The following is a 16,459-nucleotide window of genomic DNA, read 5'->3' on the forward strand; positions in this document are numbered from 1 at the left end:
CTGCCGCTGCTCCTGCGAGCCCGGCTCCAGAGCCGGTCGCCGTTATTCTCTCACCAACGCAGCACTGCCCGCGGCACTGCTGGGCTCCGCCACGCCGGGCCCGAAAAAACAGCCCACGGACACCGAACACCAACGCCGCCGGCTATCGCGGACCGCCGCGCCCAGCCGAGAGCCCCTCTGCGGCTACCGGGAGGTCCATCCAGGCCCCGGACTTGCCCCTACCCAGCCAGTAAACGCCGCTAGGCCCCAGGCCCCTACCCCATACATCCCTCCCCGCTGCAGCCTCTCAGGCTGCGGCCTGTGGACGGCCCCGCCGTCCGTCAGGCCTCGCCACACCGCACCCCGCCCGCTGCGCTCACTCACAGGCCCGTGGTGCCGGCGGGCAGCGGCGGGATCCTCCGCGGGCCCGGCCCGCCGGGCAGGCGGTGCCGGCTGCAGTCCAGCAGGCCGCGGCGGCAGGAGCAGGGCGCGGCGCAGGGCTCGGCGGCGGCCACCCGCACCCACAGCGCCGCCGTCGCTGCCAGCAGCAGGGCCCTCGGCAGCGCCCCGCGGGCGGCCCGCACGCCCGGCCCCGCTCCCCGCATCCCCCGGCCCAGCGCGGCCCGGCCCGGCCCCGCGCCGCCCGCACGGCCCGGCCCGGCCCGGCCCGGCCCCGCCTCGCTACGTCACTGTACGTCACGTTACGTCACGGCAACGCCAGCTCGCAGGCGGTTCGGGGGCGGGGCCGCGCTGCGCGGGCGAGATACAGCCGGGGTGGTGCCATTGTCACCGCCAAACTTGGCACCTCGGGAGCGCATCCGAACGGCTTTTAGCTCCCTCAGGGGTGGGAACTCTCCCCTGCCCTGGACAGCGTGGGCCAGCACTTGACCAGGTGCTTGCAGTGCCCTGCTGCGTGCCGTCTCTATCCACTCGAGACCCTCAGAGGGGCTTGGGCTGCTCCCACGCCCCGCTGCCGAAGGTGGCAGCTCGCTGCCATGGCCACGGCTCCACGCTGAGCCCCCGATGATTGCCAAGGGCTCTGGGAAGCAGGACCCTGGGCACCCAGCGGGTCCACCCTGAGATGCGGTGCGAAGCCATGTGGCTGCTGCCCGGAGCCCGAGCGGTCTCTCTGCTGTCGTGGCAGCAGCCCCAGGCACTCTCCATGCTGTTCGTGCACTGCCACCTCGTGGTCCTGGCCCTGGCCGGAGAGGGACATGACCAGGGGGAGGGACGTGTGCAGGACACCTCCGCTTTCCTGGGGTCCGGCTGCTCACCAGTGGGCCCGGCGCGATGGCCAGCAAGTTCCCCAGCACAGCCCTCGGTGCTGCAGCATGGGCCCAGTCTGTGTGGGGCTGCTGGAGGCTCTGTCCCAAGTAAACGCAGGAGAAAACATGCTCATGCCCCTGGGGTCGGGATCTGCGGCTACGCAGTGCCCGCCAGCAGGGCAAGCCGGTGCTGGCACCCGCAGCTCCTTGCGGTCCCGGACCAGCCCAGGCTCCCCTGCGGCGATGCAGGGCAGCAGCCAAGCCCTGCCGGCGAGTCTGGCAGCGTGGGGATGGTGAGCGCTTCCCAGCCCAGCCCTGCTCCGCAAAGCAGCCCGGGGCACGGCTGCTGTTCTGGAACCTGGAATGAGATGCCGGTGGCAGGTGGAAGGAGATTCCCACGGAGCGGCGAGGCCATGCCACCCAGCGTGCTGGCACGTCAGCACCTGAGCAAACGGGCCCGGGCTCTGCGCAGAGACACGGGCACCAGCAGTGCTGCCAGCTGCAAACTGATGCCTATCACAGTGGGCACTGGTAGTGCTGTCCCTGCTGCCCAGGACTACAGGCTCTGGAAAGCTCAGTTTGGAGCATCTGCTCAAAGTCCAGAGCCCAGTACAGGTCTCTCCAACAATGGTTCTCACTGCAATTTGCATATGTAAGGTATTGCCATGGCAGCAGGAATTTGCATATTAATAGAAACCAGTCCTAATTGTTGTGCTGCTCCAAATAGCTCGGAGCAGAAAGGAGCCTGCTGTGTTTTACCAAGCTGCGACTGCTGCTGCCGAGGCCCTGCCTTCCCAGCCAAGTCCTCACTCCTCAACTCCCTCTGCGAGCCCTGTCCCACTCTGCTCTTGCCAGACCTGCGCCGTTGCCCACAGCATTAGTTCAGGAATAGAGGCCCCGGGGTCCCATCCTGCCTGCTGAGAGCCATTTGCACAGGCATGGCCAATGCTGTGTGCAGAATCCATGCTTGCCTCCAGGTAGCCTGAGCCCAGCCCTGCTGACCACACTGAAGTGGGCAGAAGCCCTTGCGGAGCAGGTGGAGGTGGCACAGCTGGTACCAGCTAAAATGGTCCCCAAACGCCTCTTCCATCCCAGCCAGTGTGGTTTAGCATGGGGGAGGCACTCAATCCCTGTCCTGCCCCTGGCCAGGATGAGTGGTATGGAGTGGCCAGGGGCTCACCAGGGAAGGGCTTGCCTAGTTCCCTGTTCCTGAGATGTGGATTCTCCATCCTCCTCAGCAAAGGTTCCTCCCAGGTATCCATGGCAGGACAGGAGGCTCTGCTGCAGCCCAGCCTTGCTCATCTCTCTTGGGTTGCTCTCCTGTCCCAGTGTCTAGGCGGCTCTCCTCACTGGGCACCCCAGGCACAGGTGCGGACTGGTGCCAGAGCATCTTCTGGAGCCCTACAGGTCTGGACAGGCCTGGACTGGGGGTTCAGCACATCGCCTTGCCATTTGCAGGTTCTGTGGAGGGTCCTCCCTGGATAGACGCTCCCCAAGCTCCATCCAACCCAGCATAGCTCCCTTCTTCCTGGCATTGAGCTGTGGTGTGGGAAGGCTCAGCCTGGGCTGGGCCTTCACCACTGGATGGCACAAGAGCCTCAGCAGAGGAGCCCGAGTGGTCCTGAGGTTCTGAGTAAACCCCTCTGCCTGCTCTGGGCTGGAGGTGCCAGGGAATGCTGAAGGGTGCCAAGAGGTGCTGGGAGTGCTGAGGGGTGCTGGGTTCCAAGCCCCACAGCTCCACAGCCCTGAGGACATTGGCATCTCAGCTGGGTCAGTAGTCTGACCTTGGCTGGACGCTATCTGCCGCACCTCCAGCTGGTGCCCAGCCACTCCTTGGGAGCTGGCACAGCTCTTCCTGATCAGCTGCCACCAGATTAAGAGCAAGCTCACCTCCTTGTTCCTTGCAGGCTGGAAAACCAGGGAGGTCTTTAAAAACTGCTGGCCTTGACCAGCACAGGCTGAAAGGAGCTCCTTAGTTAACATTATCCTTCTTGCCAGCGACGCTGGGGGAGGGCAAAGGGTGTCAGCCTGCCTGATAACTCACAACAAACACCTCTCTCTCCCCTGGCTCTCTCACCAGCCCTTCTCCATCTGCCCTGTGCAGCCACCCTGTCAGCCATGCCACAGGTCCTTGAGGTGCCGTGGTCATGCCCAGGCAGATGAGCGGACAGGCAGAGGAAGGGGCAGGGTCACACTGCTGCCCTTGGTCACATTGTTCTCCCACAGACACTGTGTCAACAAGATCTGGGAGAGGAAATGGGGGCTGAGGAGAAGCTAAGACCCCCACTGCTAAAGGGAAGATAAGGAGGGAGGGGGCATGTGCTGGCTTTCCAGGGGTGGTGGATGCAGTGGAGTCCCCTGTGGTGCAGGACACTGAGGGTGTTGTGTCCCCAGCCAGCCTGCCATGCTGCCACACAGACAGGGGCAGGGGCTAGGCACCACGGGGTGCTGAGGCAGTGGTTTATCTAAGCCAGGCTTTGCAAAAGATGCAAGGGATTTGCCTGAGAAGCCTTGGAGAGGCTGGCACTGCGGGGGAGGTCTCCCCGGGCCTGGATCCAGTTGGGTGGGTGGGTGGCCACAGGAACACAACCCGCAGCTCGTGTGTGTGCAGCTGCCCAAGCACAGCCTCTGCCTGTCCTCCAAAACGCCCCTGGGTGGGCCAGGAGCCGGAGTCAGGCGGCAGTGCTGCCAGCCATCAGCAGTGCCACAGTGTGTGCCAGGGCTGGGCACCAGCACCTCGCCCCACGCTGCCGCAGAGCTGCACTTGTGCAGTCGTGCTTGCTGCAGCTGCCATCTACTTCAGGAAGTAGCAGCAAAAACCCCAAACACCCCTGCAGCCCTCGGGCTCCCTCCACCCCTAATCCACACCCACACCCTCCCGGTCACCAAGCAGTGAGGAGATCTCCAGGCCTGTTTTTCCTGGGAAATCACTGCACACAATGGCATCTTCAGCTGGAGCCGGTTTTGGCTCTGCAGACCTGGGGCCAACACCTACAGCCCTTCCTCTCCCTCCCCTCCCGGACGTTTGTTTGTTTCCTTCAGCATTTATGGGTCAGGAGAGCTAATGAGCAGGAGCAGGGCCTCGGGTGCTTCCCAGGTCACTGTTGAATGGACACTGCACAGGGGATGGGGACGGGGATGGATTGGCCTGGGAAGGTTCCTGCAGCTGAGTTGGGCGACCCTGCACTCAGTGGTGCAGACTCAGCCCAGGGACTGTGACATTGAGAGCTAACTGTCCCCTAAAGTGGGACAGTGAGCAGCAAATTAGGAACAGTTTAATATTTATCCTAGCATGGAGGCTAAATACTGTGTGAACAATAAACTAGAACCTTTAAGCTAAGTTTAAACTAAATGGCAATTATTCTTTTTTAAAAACCTGACTTTATTCAGATTTACATTTTTATTGCCAGAGCAGATCAAAGGATTTCCTGGAGAAGTTTATTTTAGGCACATTTTTGGGACATACACCTGTGCTGCTGCTGCTCTATTTAGGGCATCCAGACTATGACAGGGCAGTCCCAGCTCCTCTTCACCCCCACCCAGCATCCCTTCCAGCAGATCTGATCTCTGCTGTGGAAAAGCAAGGAGACCGTGGCCACCCAGCATCTCCCCTGACCACCGTGCCACACTCCCCACTGTGGGGTGCCCAATACAGGGGGAGGTGCCATGCCAAAGGTTCTGCAAAGCCACCTCCTGGTCCCCTGCTGCTGGCAGGTCCTACTCAGAGGATGCAGGGACTCACTGGGCTCCGGAGCCACAGCCGTGCAAGCACCAGACCTTTGCCACAGCAGCAGCTGGGTCCTGCCTGGCACCTCTGGCACTGTGACCACAGGAGTTCCCGGAGCCGGTGCAGGATCCAAAGAGCACCCCAACGTCAGAGGCAGGGCAAAGTCTGGCAGGACGCAGAGAGGTGTGAAAGGCAAAGCTCTGTCACATGAGCCTGCGGCACGTGGCCACCGGCGCAGGATCAGTGCTTGCCACATCCTGGCAACATGCATGGGCAGCAGAAGAGCAGGACCAGGACGGGGCTGTCTCCCACCAGGTTGTCTCCTGGATCAGGCAGCAGGAGCAGGGAGAAACATCCTTTCCCATGGCTGTCGGGTACCTGGGACACGCTGCACGCTGCTTGGTGCATCCTAAGACCATCCTGGTGCCCAGGCACTGCCCTGGGATGACCGCTCCAGCCCAGGCTGGCAGTGGCCTTCTGCTGGTGGGCACTGGGACGAGTGGCTGCGTGCAAGGGTGCCTGCAGCCCCGGCCAGGGCATCGCCTTTCATGAGGCTTTGTCCACACCATCACTAATAATATCAAGGTGTTCTGCCAAGTTCTTTCCAGCAAACCTATGACTTCATTCAAAGTGACAGGGGATCTGATTTATTATACTAACGAGCCACCGATAAATAAACATGACCTGAGAGAATCCCAATCCCACAATTCCATTCTTGTTCAGCTCCTTGGGGGAGATGAAAGGTTTCCTGCAATTTCCCAGTGCTACCCAGAATCTCCCTACTTGATCTGCCAAAGCTTTCTCCTGCTGTCGAGCCTGGCATTTGATTGAATTGACAGAAGCGGCTTATTAATTGTACTAATGAGGAGCTCAGCAATATGGAGCAGTGGAGAGAGTCCAGTGTGGCTAATAAAACGCTCAGAGCTGAGCAGAGCAGAAGGTCACTGTGTTGCCAGGCTACTGGCTAAGCTGCCTGGAAAACGAATCTGTGAACCAGTAGGTGACTCTGGGAAAAATATTGCTCCAGAACTCACATGATTAATAGGACAGTGATGCTTTATTTTCTTAGGAAGAATATACAGTAGGGAGGGTGTGAGTGCACAGGCACCAGGGCCAGCCCTGCTCCCGGGAGCTGGGGTGGGCACTGGCTGCCTGTGGGGACCTGATGAGTGGGTCTGGGCTGGGGTCACCAGTGGCTGATGGAGCTGTGCCAGGGTTGGGATGACAGAAGCCTGTGCTTTTCCTCTCCTGGCCCTTTCCTGGCAGTAGGGTTTGGGCAGGAGCAGCACACTTGCTCCCTGGGCCCAGACATGCAGGAGCCCAGGGCCAGGCTCCAGGAGGAGGCATGAAGAAGTTGTCCACACTGTGAGGGTTCAGTGTGGCCCAAAGAGAGATTTCAGATATCTGGTAACAATGAGGGAACTGTCCTGTGTTTGACCTGTGCTAGTTTCCCAAATACCACCACAGGGAGAGATAAACAAGGCTGATCAGAGCTAACAGTAACTGTAAATTTGGCATGGGGATGTTCTCAGGATCTCTGATCTCCTGAGACAGTCGTTCCCACTGGGAGTTTACCATACAGCCCCCAAGGGTTTATAGCAATAAACAGGAATATTTTTGCTCTTGTAGGAAGGAAAAAGAAAAAAAAAAGGGACAAATACTGATCTTAATCTCTTTCTTTGCGACCAGTTTGAGAGCCCCCATTCAAATTCTCCAAATTGCACCTCACCAGGGGAGCTCATTCTCATATCAAGACAGTTATCTAAATGAAGGCCTGGAGCAGGAGCCCTCTGGTCTGGCAGTGATGGCTCTGCCTAAAGCAAACACTGAAAAAGGGTCATTAATCTTTCAGGGTCATCTGGGACTTGGAGCCCTGGCACTGTGGCCCAGGGACTGCTGCGTGCCCCTCTGCCCGTACCTGTGCTGTGCGTGAGGCTGCCCAGCCCACAAGCTGTGGGCTCTTTGCTGGGGGTGTTTGTGGGGTCCCTGAGCAGGGGGTGATCTCCAGAAGAAAGGGGACCCCCCCAGAAGAGAGCTGCAAGCCCTTGTGCCATGTACTGGGTACAGACATCTTTCCTGCTCCACTGGCAGGAGCAACCTTGCAGCCTGTGAGGCATCCACTGGACTTGGCCTGGCTGTCGTGAGACATTGCAGCAGCTGCTGAGCCACAGGAATAACACTCAGACAACTTGGCAGAAAGGTTTCCTTCCAAAATCCACCACATTAATGTCAGGGGAATGAAGTAATGTGACAGAAATGGCTTTGCCTGCAGATGGGATCATGGAGGCTTTATCCATCCAAACAGAGAGGCCAGTGGGGCACCAGGGGAGTGCCAGCACCCCTTGTCTCCAGTTGCTGTGAGTAACCCTGGCTGTGTGGGGTTGGATCCTGGCCCTGTTCCAGGGCTTGGGCTGGCTCCTGGGAAGGTGCCGCCCCATCCTGGGATGAGCCACTTGCTGCTCCCCTCAGCAGCTGGGTGTCAGGGCAGGCAGGAGGGAAGGGTTCCCCAGCCCCATGCCCCTGGAGAGGTGGTGGCAGGTGCCTGGCAGGAGGCATGGGCATCTCCTGGAAGGTGTTGGGTGGGAGGCAGAGTGGAAGGGCAGGCAGTGTCCACACTGTGTCTCACCCCTGGGGCTGCCGAACAATGGCAGGGAAGGCAGCGGGGAGCTGGGAAGCGCAGGGGACAACAGGACACACTCCAGCTGTATGTGCCCTGCTCCTGCCAGAGCCCAGCAGGCACCCTCCTGCTGGCACCCTCCCATCCGCAGTCCTGTCCCTGGTCCCATGGCTCCCTGCTCCACAGGTCCCTGCCCTCCCAGGCAGTCACCCAGCCCTGCCCTCCCAAGGCTTTTGTTTCCTGTCTCTGGAGGGAAATACATCTGAGGCTCAGATTTCCAAGATGGAAGAGCAATTTCTTGCCCAGCAAATTGCCCCTGTTTTATTTTGGTTCCTGATCCCAAGCTGACTCCACTGGCATGGGCTGGGAGGCCAGGGCAGATGCCTGCCAAGGCAGCGTGCAGGTACCAACCACAATGGTGGCCCACTGGCTCCCAGGGGTACCCCAGCAAGAATGAGTGCCCCAAGAGCTGTGCCCAGGCCTCTGTGGCTGCTTGGGTGGGTGTGGGAGCTGGGTGCCTTTCCTGGGGAGCTGCCTGCACTCATGGGATCAGAAGTGCCAAATGGCCCAGCACAAAGCTGCAGCCCAGAGGGTGGCCAGGCACTGTGGGCTCCATGTACTGGGGCAGGATGAACCTTGGTGGGCTCCAGCATCCAGCTGAGCAGACCCAGCTGGGACACAGACTTCAGCCTCACTGTGGCCTGATCAGGTGGGACCCTGATGTTTTTCCAGAGACAAACAGGAGCTAGGAATCCCGTGCTCACCCTGGGGCTCCATGCTGGGGTCACAAGCCTCTGACACCTCACTGAGGCCTGGATGGCATTAGGGATCTGCAGAAGTGCAGACCCTGCTCCAGGCAGACTGGTCCATGGACTCTGCCCCATGCATGGGAGTTTCTGCTGCATTCCCTCTGCAGCTGAGGTGAAATTCAAGATTTCGCAGTGTGAGGGCTCTGCTTGCAGCCCACTGCCCTATTACCTGGGGTTTCCAGGGCAGGGTGGACCATGATGCAGCATCCTCTGCCTTCATCCCTGCTCCCCCAGCACTGAGGATGCTGAGGGCCCCTGGCCAAGTTCCCTCTGCCCAGCTCCTCTCGCCAGCTTGAAATTCACTTGGGAAAAAAAATACTTAGACTAATAAATAACAAATCTGGCAGCTTGCCAGTGATTTAAAGGCTCCAAAAACTAAGCCGAAATTTGCAGCTGGCCACACTCCCTGCCTGGTTTGGCAGCAGCCCTGGTGTCTGAACACCTGCCAGGGCCAGCAGCAACCACGGCGCCTGCAGCAGAGCCGCCGAACCAGCCGCGGGGCATCATGCGTGCCCTGGCACTGCTGCTGGGGCCAGGGACTGCTGCTCTACCCGTGCCCCAGGCTTTATTCTCACAGAAAGGGATATGCTGGCTGCAGGGAGCAGCTGCTGGGACAAGGAAACTGCCCTGGAAAACTGTTTGCAAACAACGGTGTTGCTGTGGGAGGAGGGTGTGTGACTGGGCTCTCCGCAGAGCCAGGCTTAACAGGGTAGCATTGCTCACCTCTCCCACTTCCTGTGGGGCTCCCAGATGGCTCCCTCCCCATCCCAGGCAGGCTGGCATCACCACCTGAGCCAGCTGAACACCAACTCAACTAGGCCTGGTACTGCCAGGGTGGCAAGGGAGCGTGAGGTTGGCTAGGCAGGGTGATCAGTGCAGCGCTGGGGAGCAGGCAACCAGGCGAGAAAACACAACAGAGCCTGGCAGAGGTCAGGGCTCCTGCAGGGTAACACAAACTTTGCTAATCTTAGGTGACACCAGGGCAGAGAAGTGCAGGGGAGCACAGGAGCTGAGCAGGCAGCTGCTGGAGGGGCAGGGCTCTGTGGCGCCCCCAGCCTCTCCATGCCCAGGAAGGGGGTGTCATGTGGAAGGGTAATTGGATCCCAGGATTTACTGAATGATACCATGGATTATTTCACAGCCATTGTGTCACAGGGTAATCTTGTTATGGCATTACACAGCCACAAGCACGTGCAGCCCCAGTGTGCCCATGGCTGGGGACACATTAGAACCTGCCTGGGATGCCCGTTTGCTGAAGCTTGGTCTGAGACCAGATGACAGAGGAGGGTCAGCTAGCCAAGGGTGGTTAGTGCCTTTTGGCACCTGCAGCTATTTGAAGTACACAAAAGGCTGTGATGTGGTGCCAGTGACTAGCAGGGTGTAGAGTCCATGGGGGCATGAGGGACCTTGGGGAACAGCAGCATGGCCTTTCCTGCCCTGGCAGCACTGGGGATGGGGTCTCCCCTCAGGCATGGCTGTCCTGGGCAGAGGGGAGAGGCAGCTGTGCAGCCTGGCACAGAGAATCGCCTGGCTGGCACACGGAGTTCAGGAGTCAGCTGCCTACCATGTGCCCCTAGTCTGGGCTTCCCTCATGGGGACTGGGTTTGGCAGAGCCCCTGGAGAGGGGATGTGCCCATCCCGGGACTGCTGAGCCCCAGGTATCCCGGGGAGCACAGCCAGGGCACCCCACGGAGACAAGGAGGGGCTGGCGGTTGGGACATTTTGTGGGACCTGGACGTGGGGTCTGCAGCTACTGCTGGCCCCCTGACAAACGTCTGCTGTGAACCCAGACCGCCTCCCCCTATGCTCCCTCGGCTCCCGGCACGGCAGTCGCTGCTTTTCCAGGCCAGGACGGAGGCGAACCCAGCCTGAGGCGGTGAAAACACAGCACGACCCGAGGTGTGCAAGAATAGCTCCTGAGCCAGGGCAGAAAAACAGCCGCGACCGCAGCTTCCTGCCGCGGCCCTGCCGCCCCTGGAGAGGGAGACGATGGAGCTACCCAGGGCTGGGGCACCTGGAGCTACCCGGGGGGCTGGGGAATGCTGCCGGGAGGAGTGGGCAGCTGGTCTGAGACCCCAGCTTGCTGAGGCTGGTTGCAATCCCCCGAGCCTGGGAGGAAACTGGCATCCTCCTCCTCCTCCTCCTTCCTCATCCCTCTGGTTTGGGACAGGGAAGTGAAAACCCCGGGGCGGTGTTGCCTGGCCCCACAAGAGCTGCTGCCAGCCGAGCCATGGCACCAGACACAGCTTGTGTTTTACTGGATTAGTGATCTTTGGTGTTTGTGCCCCAACGAACTTCCACCCAGAAAGTGGATATTTGTATTTGTACCCAGCAGCAGCAGGTTTAATCAAAAACAAGCTTTATACCGTTTGTTGGTTTGTTTGTGCCTGGCTGAAACACTGAAATCTGAAACATCGCAGCTGCAGCCAAGTCTCCCACAGCAGGTTTCCAGCAGGTTAACTTTGGACTGGAGTGATAACAAATTATCTGCAAAACACACATGTGGAGGGAGCTAAATGCCAGTATGTGTGACTTGCCTCTCGCTGCTCCTACCCCAGTTTTCTCTGACTTTTTGTATCTCTTGGTATATTTGGTTTTTTTTTTAAGCCTGCAAGCCAGGGAAAGGGGAGCAGATCTGTGATCCTATAAATGGGAGCATGACCTCCTGCTCACAAACAAGGGCTGGCTTGGGGAATAACAGAAATGTTTCTTGTCCCACAAAAAAAAAAAAAAAAACAAAAACCAACCAACAAAACCAAAACAAACAACACCCCCTACAAAAAAAACAAAACGCAAACAAACCTCCCAACACTACCACCAATAAAAACCCCAAAACAAAAACAAAAACACCCAAACTGGTTTATCAGATGTTATTAGAGCAGGGATGGTAATTCAGATTGAGCAGTTTATTAGGCACTTTTAGTCCTATTCTCTGTTTAGGGAAGAGCTGGGTTTTGTTTAGATGGTAGCTGTGGTTGGTGCAAAGATTTTCTGCTGAGGCTTTCTGGAGACAGTGTCTGTGTGCACCTCATGCCCCTGCCAGTACTCATGACATGGGCTGGCATGCTGCTGTGGAGGGTGGGTCAAAAGATGTTTGATGGGCCACCTGCCCAAGTGAGGAAGCAGTTCTGGCTAGCATGTAAGGCTCATTGAAGTGCTCAATGCAGCCTCTCCTGCAGCTCAACCAGACACAAAAAGCAGATGAAGAAAGCAGAGCTGAATCTGCCAGTGAGAGCTGGCTTTGATGGACACTTGGCAGTATTTATCCAAGCTTCATCCCTGGTAATGTGGACATGGGAGGCAGAACTCAGGGTCTGTAAACCTGTTTCCTCCCCCACTACCTCCTGGAGCCTGGCTGTGCAGCTGGCCATGTGGCTGCACAAAGGCTGAGGGTGATTTGTGAGGGGCTGTGGGTTATGAGGGTACAGAGGAGTGGGACTGGAGAGCTGGAGAGGCCATGGGCAGAGCGTGCTGGTGGGGAGAGGCAGGAGGACGTGGCAGCAGGCTGGTCCCTGATGAAGCAGCGAAAAGTTGCCTGCTTCTTGCTCCGACCCTCTCTGCTGGCAGGGCATGAAATCCTGGCCTCCATGTCAGCAAAAGGCAAAGTCCCCAAAGCCTGTGCTGGGGCCAGGACTGCTTCCAGCTTTCTGTGTACTTTGGTGGTGACGGACTTAGGCCTGTGTTTGTGCAGGGAAGGGACCTGACCTGCTTCACCAAGCGCTGGCTCCCAGCGAGCCTCTGGGATGGGCTCCAGTCAGCACCCCAGCCCTGCTGCCCACTCTCCCTGCTCCACCAGCCATGGGCACCACTCCCTCCTTCCCAGGGCCAGAAATGGGACTGAGCTGGGCCCTGGGAGGGAGCAGAGCCCGTGTGCTCCCCTGCTCTGCCTGTCATGGTGGGGGTGCTCAGTGGCAGCAGCAGTCCTGTGCTGGGCCATGCGGTTGCTGTGGGCTCCTCTCTGGGGATCTTTCCTTCAAGAGCTCCTCTCCAGGGATCTTTCCTCCAAACAAGCATGGTCAAACAAAGCCAGGGGGACAGAGGCTTTCCTGACATTGTCAGTCCTGGCTCTTTGGGAACGGAACAAGTGGGGTTTTGGAACAAGCAGCACAAATGTCTATTTACACGTGTACGCAATGGGTCGTGTGCTCACCAGCACTGAGCAGGAGCAAGCTGTGGCCATCCTGCCAGTGAGGGAACAACTGGGACAGCAGCACCAATAAACTCAGCCACCAAGAAACTGTCAGCACACAGAGCTCTGTATTTGGCGTCCTTCCACCCATGCTTGTCCCTGTGCAGTCTGTGGGGGACAGCAGGGTGTTTAAAAATGCCTCTGCATTACAGCAGCCTCACCATTGCCCCTCTGAGCCAGGCTCTGCTCTCCCTGTGCCCAGCAATTTCGGAGCAGGGCAGTGCTCAGCTCTGGGGCTTCTCTTGGGACAGGTGCTTGGGATGCTGCTAGGGAGCAGTGCCTGTAGAGGAGGGGGCTGGTGGCCACTCTGGCTGGGGTATTGCTGGCCCAGCATACCACAGGTGCCACCTTTCTCTCCCTTTTTGTTCCCTGATGGGGTCTGGGGGTTATTTTGGGGAAACTTTCAGGTACTGAGCCAGCCCAGAGAGGGAGAGGGAGAATGGAGACACCTGGACAGGGCTGCCAGGGAACAGACACACAGACTAATGTCTGCCCTGCCTCCCCATGAGCAGGATCCTGTTTGCTGCACAGACATGAAAGGTGTCTCTGCTTGGACAACCATTCTGAACCAGCAGAAGCTCACTGAAGGGCTCTGCATCCCCCTTGCTTTTGCTTGAGAAAATAAGCACATCTCAACCTCCTTCCTGCAGCTTCTGCCTTTTCTTCCTGATGGATGCCCAGACATGGAGCAGACCAGGTTGGGCAGTGCTTGTGGCATGGGTCTGGGTGCTGGCCCTGCAGAGGGAGGCTTGGTGCCTCCTCTGAGGATGGACAATGGGAGTCCTGAGGTGACATGCATGCTCTGCAGGCAGCTTCCTTCCCAAGTGCCTGCCAACCTGCTTGTCCTGGTCCAGCCGCTCCCAGGGCTCCCAGGTGGAATGACAGGAGTGGGCTCCTTGCCTTCCATGACCTGTGTGCTCAAGCCAGGAAATCCCAGTCCTCTGGTACTTGCCAGGCTCCAGGTTTAAAAATACTTAAGGAAAATAATCCTTCAGTCTCATCGAGGCCAAAGCAATCCTGGGCAGGTTTCAGAACAAATACGGGGGGTTGTGTTTTGTCTGTTCTCAGCAGGCGCTTGGCTCGGTGCTTGCTGCCTCCCCAGGGGTCCATGCAGCCATGAGGTCCTGGTGGCTGTCCTCGGCCATGTCATGGCTTGGGAGGGGAGCACACCAGGCAAGACATCCACTGTGCACCGTGGGTGGGAACTCCCAGCCCCACTGGGCAGCCAGGAATGGGTCAGTGGTGTCTGGGGCTGTCAGCAGGCTTTGGGAGCATGACATTGCATGCCCAGGTCTGGGGTGCTTGCCCTGGCCAGTGCTTGCCCTGGCCAGTGCTTGCCCTCCCTCAGCTCCAGCCTTCTCCTCTGTAAGCCTTGCTTGGCAGAGCCCCAGGATCTGCTGACTCAGTCTCACAGCTCCTCAGGCTCTGCACTGGGTATACTGGACCTCCCCAGTGACCCCACCAGTAGGAACAGCTGCCCCAATGCTGTGGGCAGCCCTGTGCAAGTGGGCAGTGGGAGTCATGCACCTGGAGACTGTGAGGCATCACCAACAGGCATCAGAGCCAGCTGGGCAAGCCCTGTGCCTGCAGGAAGGCAGCCACCTCCTGGCTCTCAGGCCACCTGCAATACTCTCCCTTCCTTTTCAGACCTCTGAGAGTGCCCCAAGCTCCCCCAAGTTAACACAGGACCAAAACTGTCAAGCACTACAGAGAGGAGTTGGGCTTTGTGCAACATCCCAAGGCAACAGCTGCTACAGATGCAGCAAAGTAAGAGCAGAGCTGGAGAGCAGCCCTGGATCTCTGTGGTGATGCTACCCTGAGATCACTGAAAGTGCCATTCTCCCAGAAGTAGCCCAGTCCCCAAACCCACCAGCAGTGGAAATCAATCCTAAAGATGTGTGGTGTGGAGAGGGAGAGGCACTGCAGCCTGTTTGGAGATCCAGCAACACAGCCTTGAGTGCCTCCAACCTCTATCAGCTGGGGATTACACAAGACATGAACTGAGACACAAAACAGGCTCCATGGGCAGGGGAACAAGGCAGAGTGAGATGCAGGTGAGGCAGCATTATTGACATGTGAAGTTATTTGGTGCAGGATAAGGTTAATAACTCACAGTACCCCCACCTTTTCCTCCCCACCCCAAGAACAGGAATAGAGTCATTAAAACAGCATGTTCTGGGACAGCTGTGGTCCCACAGGAGAGCTGGACACAGTGAGCAGTACACCCACCACCATGGCCTGACCCCATTATCCTTGCCTCTTTCCTCAGGGATCCCCAGGTCTGCCAGAAAGCTTTTTGAGGAAGATGATCCCAGCATCTGGTGTATGTGGCAGAACAGGATCTCGTGCTGGTCAGACTGGTTTGGGTGACCCCTGCTCAAAGAGGTGGCTGGGCTGCAGCTCAGTGCTCATCCCCCAGCAGCATCCTGAGGGCAGGGTCTCTGTGTCACCTACATGCTTGTGCCCCATCCTGGCAGTCTGATCACTGGCAAAGGCTCAGCTGCTCCCTGAGGTGAGATTCACTTCTGAGCAGAGGACCGAGTCCCCCTGGCAGGGAAACTGTTGGACCCTTCCCCTGCCTGCACAAAGGCACCAACCACCTGTGGCAGATCTGTGGGCAGGGCAGCTTCCTTGAGTGGAGGACTGGCGCTGCCAAGAGGAGCTTGTCAGGCGGCCAGTGCTCGGGAAATGAGGAAGGAGAGCGTGGAAAGAACGAGTCACTGCAGTGGGAAACATATGGGAAGGCAATCTGCAGGGAGGGACGGCAGCCCCCACACTCCCTGAAGAGTGAGCGCAGACCCACCCGGAGCCTTCATAGCAGTGAATTAGCATTGGAAAGGACACCCAGCAGCATCACTTTCCTCTGGCTCCAGGGACGGCAAGGGAGGAGGAAGAGAGATACTGTTTCTTGTGCCAGATAAGTGCCTTGGCAAGCAGTGACATGCTGGGCTATGCTGGGACCCATGGGAAGGACCCAGAGAGCACTTGCCCAAGAAGATGAGGAAGAGGAATACAGTGCAAGGGTCAAAAGAAGACCACAGCCTACATGTGACATCTCTTGACATTTGCTGCACAGTCTTTGTGTGGTGGAAGCTCCTTGATTTCTAGGCAGGCTCACCAAGGAAATCATCCTTTTCCTGGCAGCAAAGAAGAGGTGTGACAGCTGCTGGGATGAGGGCTGGAGCCAGGCATGTGTCACCGCACAGCCTTGTCTTTCCCAGGCAGAGAAGCTGGGCCAAAGTGAAGGCAGCAGGCAAAGTTGTCCACAGAGCACATTTACCCTCTCCCCATCTAGCAACAGCAGTGTGAGCTTACCTCCTGCCATGTGCCTCGAAGTGCCACCACCCCATGCCATCCTCCTCAGCTTCTGCTTCCTGGGGGCTCACATGGATGACAGCAGCCACCCCTTGGTGAAATCTCAGTCTGAGAGACCCTGTGTGAGATTACCCTCTTTCTGCTGGCCTCACATCATCTCATGCCCCAAAACACTTTGTGTTTGTCTCACCCCTCGCTGGTCACACCATGCCCCTACGATGGATTTTGGTAAGGAATTAGCTCTGCTATCTTCAGCTGATGTGTGTTGGGTGCAAGCAGTGTGTGCTGAGCAGGTGTGGAAAAAACCTCAACTCCTCCTGATGACAACAGATGCAGGTCACAGTCACTAGTGTCTGAACCCAGGGGACTTGGGACCACTTTGTAGAGATGTGACCTTGCCAAGGGGGTGGTCTGTTTCCCTGGGGGATTGTATGTGTGAGTCTGATGGCAGGTGGGGGACAGAGCAACAAAAGGAGCCCAAATGGGTGAGAAGTGTCACCTCAAGGGGTGTCAAGACCAGCACAACTGTCAGGGATTCCTGTGGTGTATGAGTGGCCA

This window comes from Indicator indicator, chromosome 35, assembly GCF_027791375.1.
Source record: "Indicator indicator isolate 239-I01 chromosome 35, UM_Iind_1.1, whole genome shotgun sequence".
Taxonomy (NCBI): Eukaryota; Metazoa; Chordata; class Aves; order Piciformes; family Indicatoridae; genus Indicator; species Indicator indicator.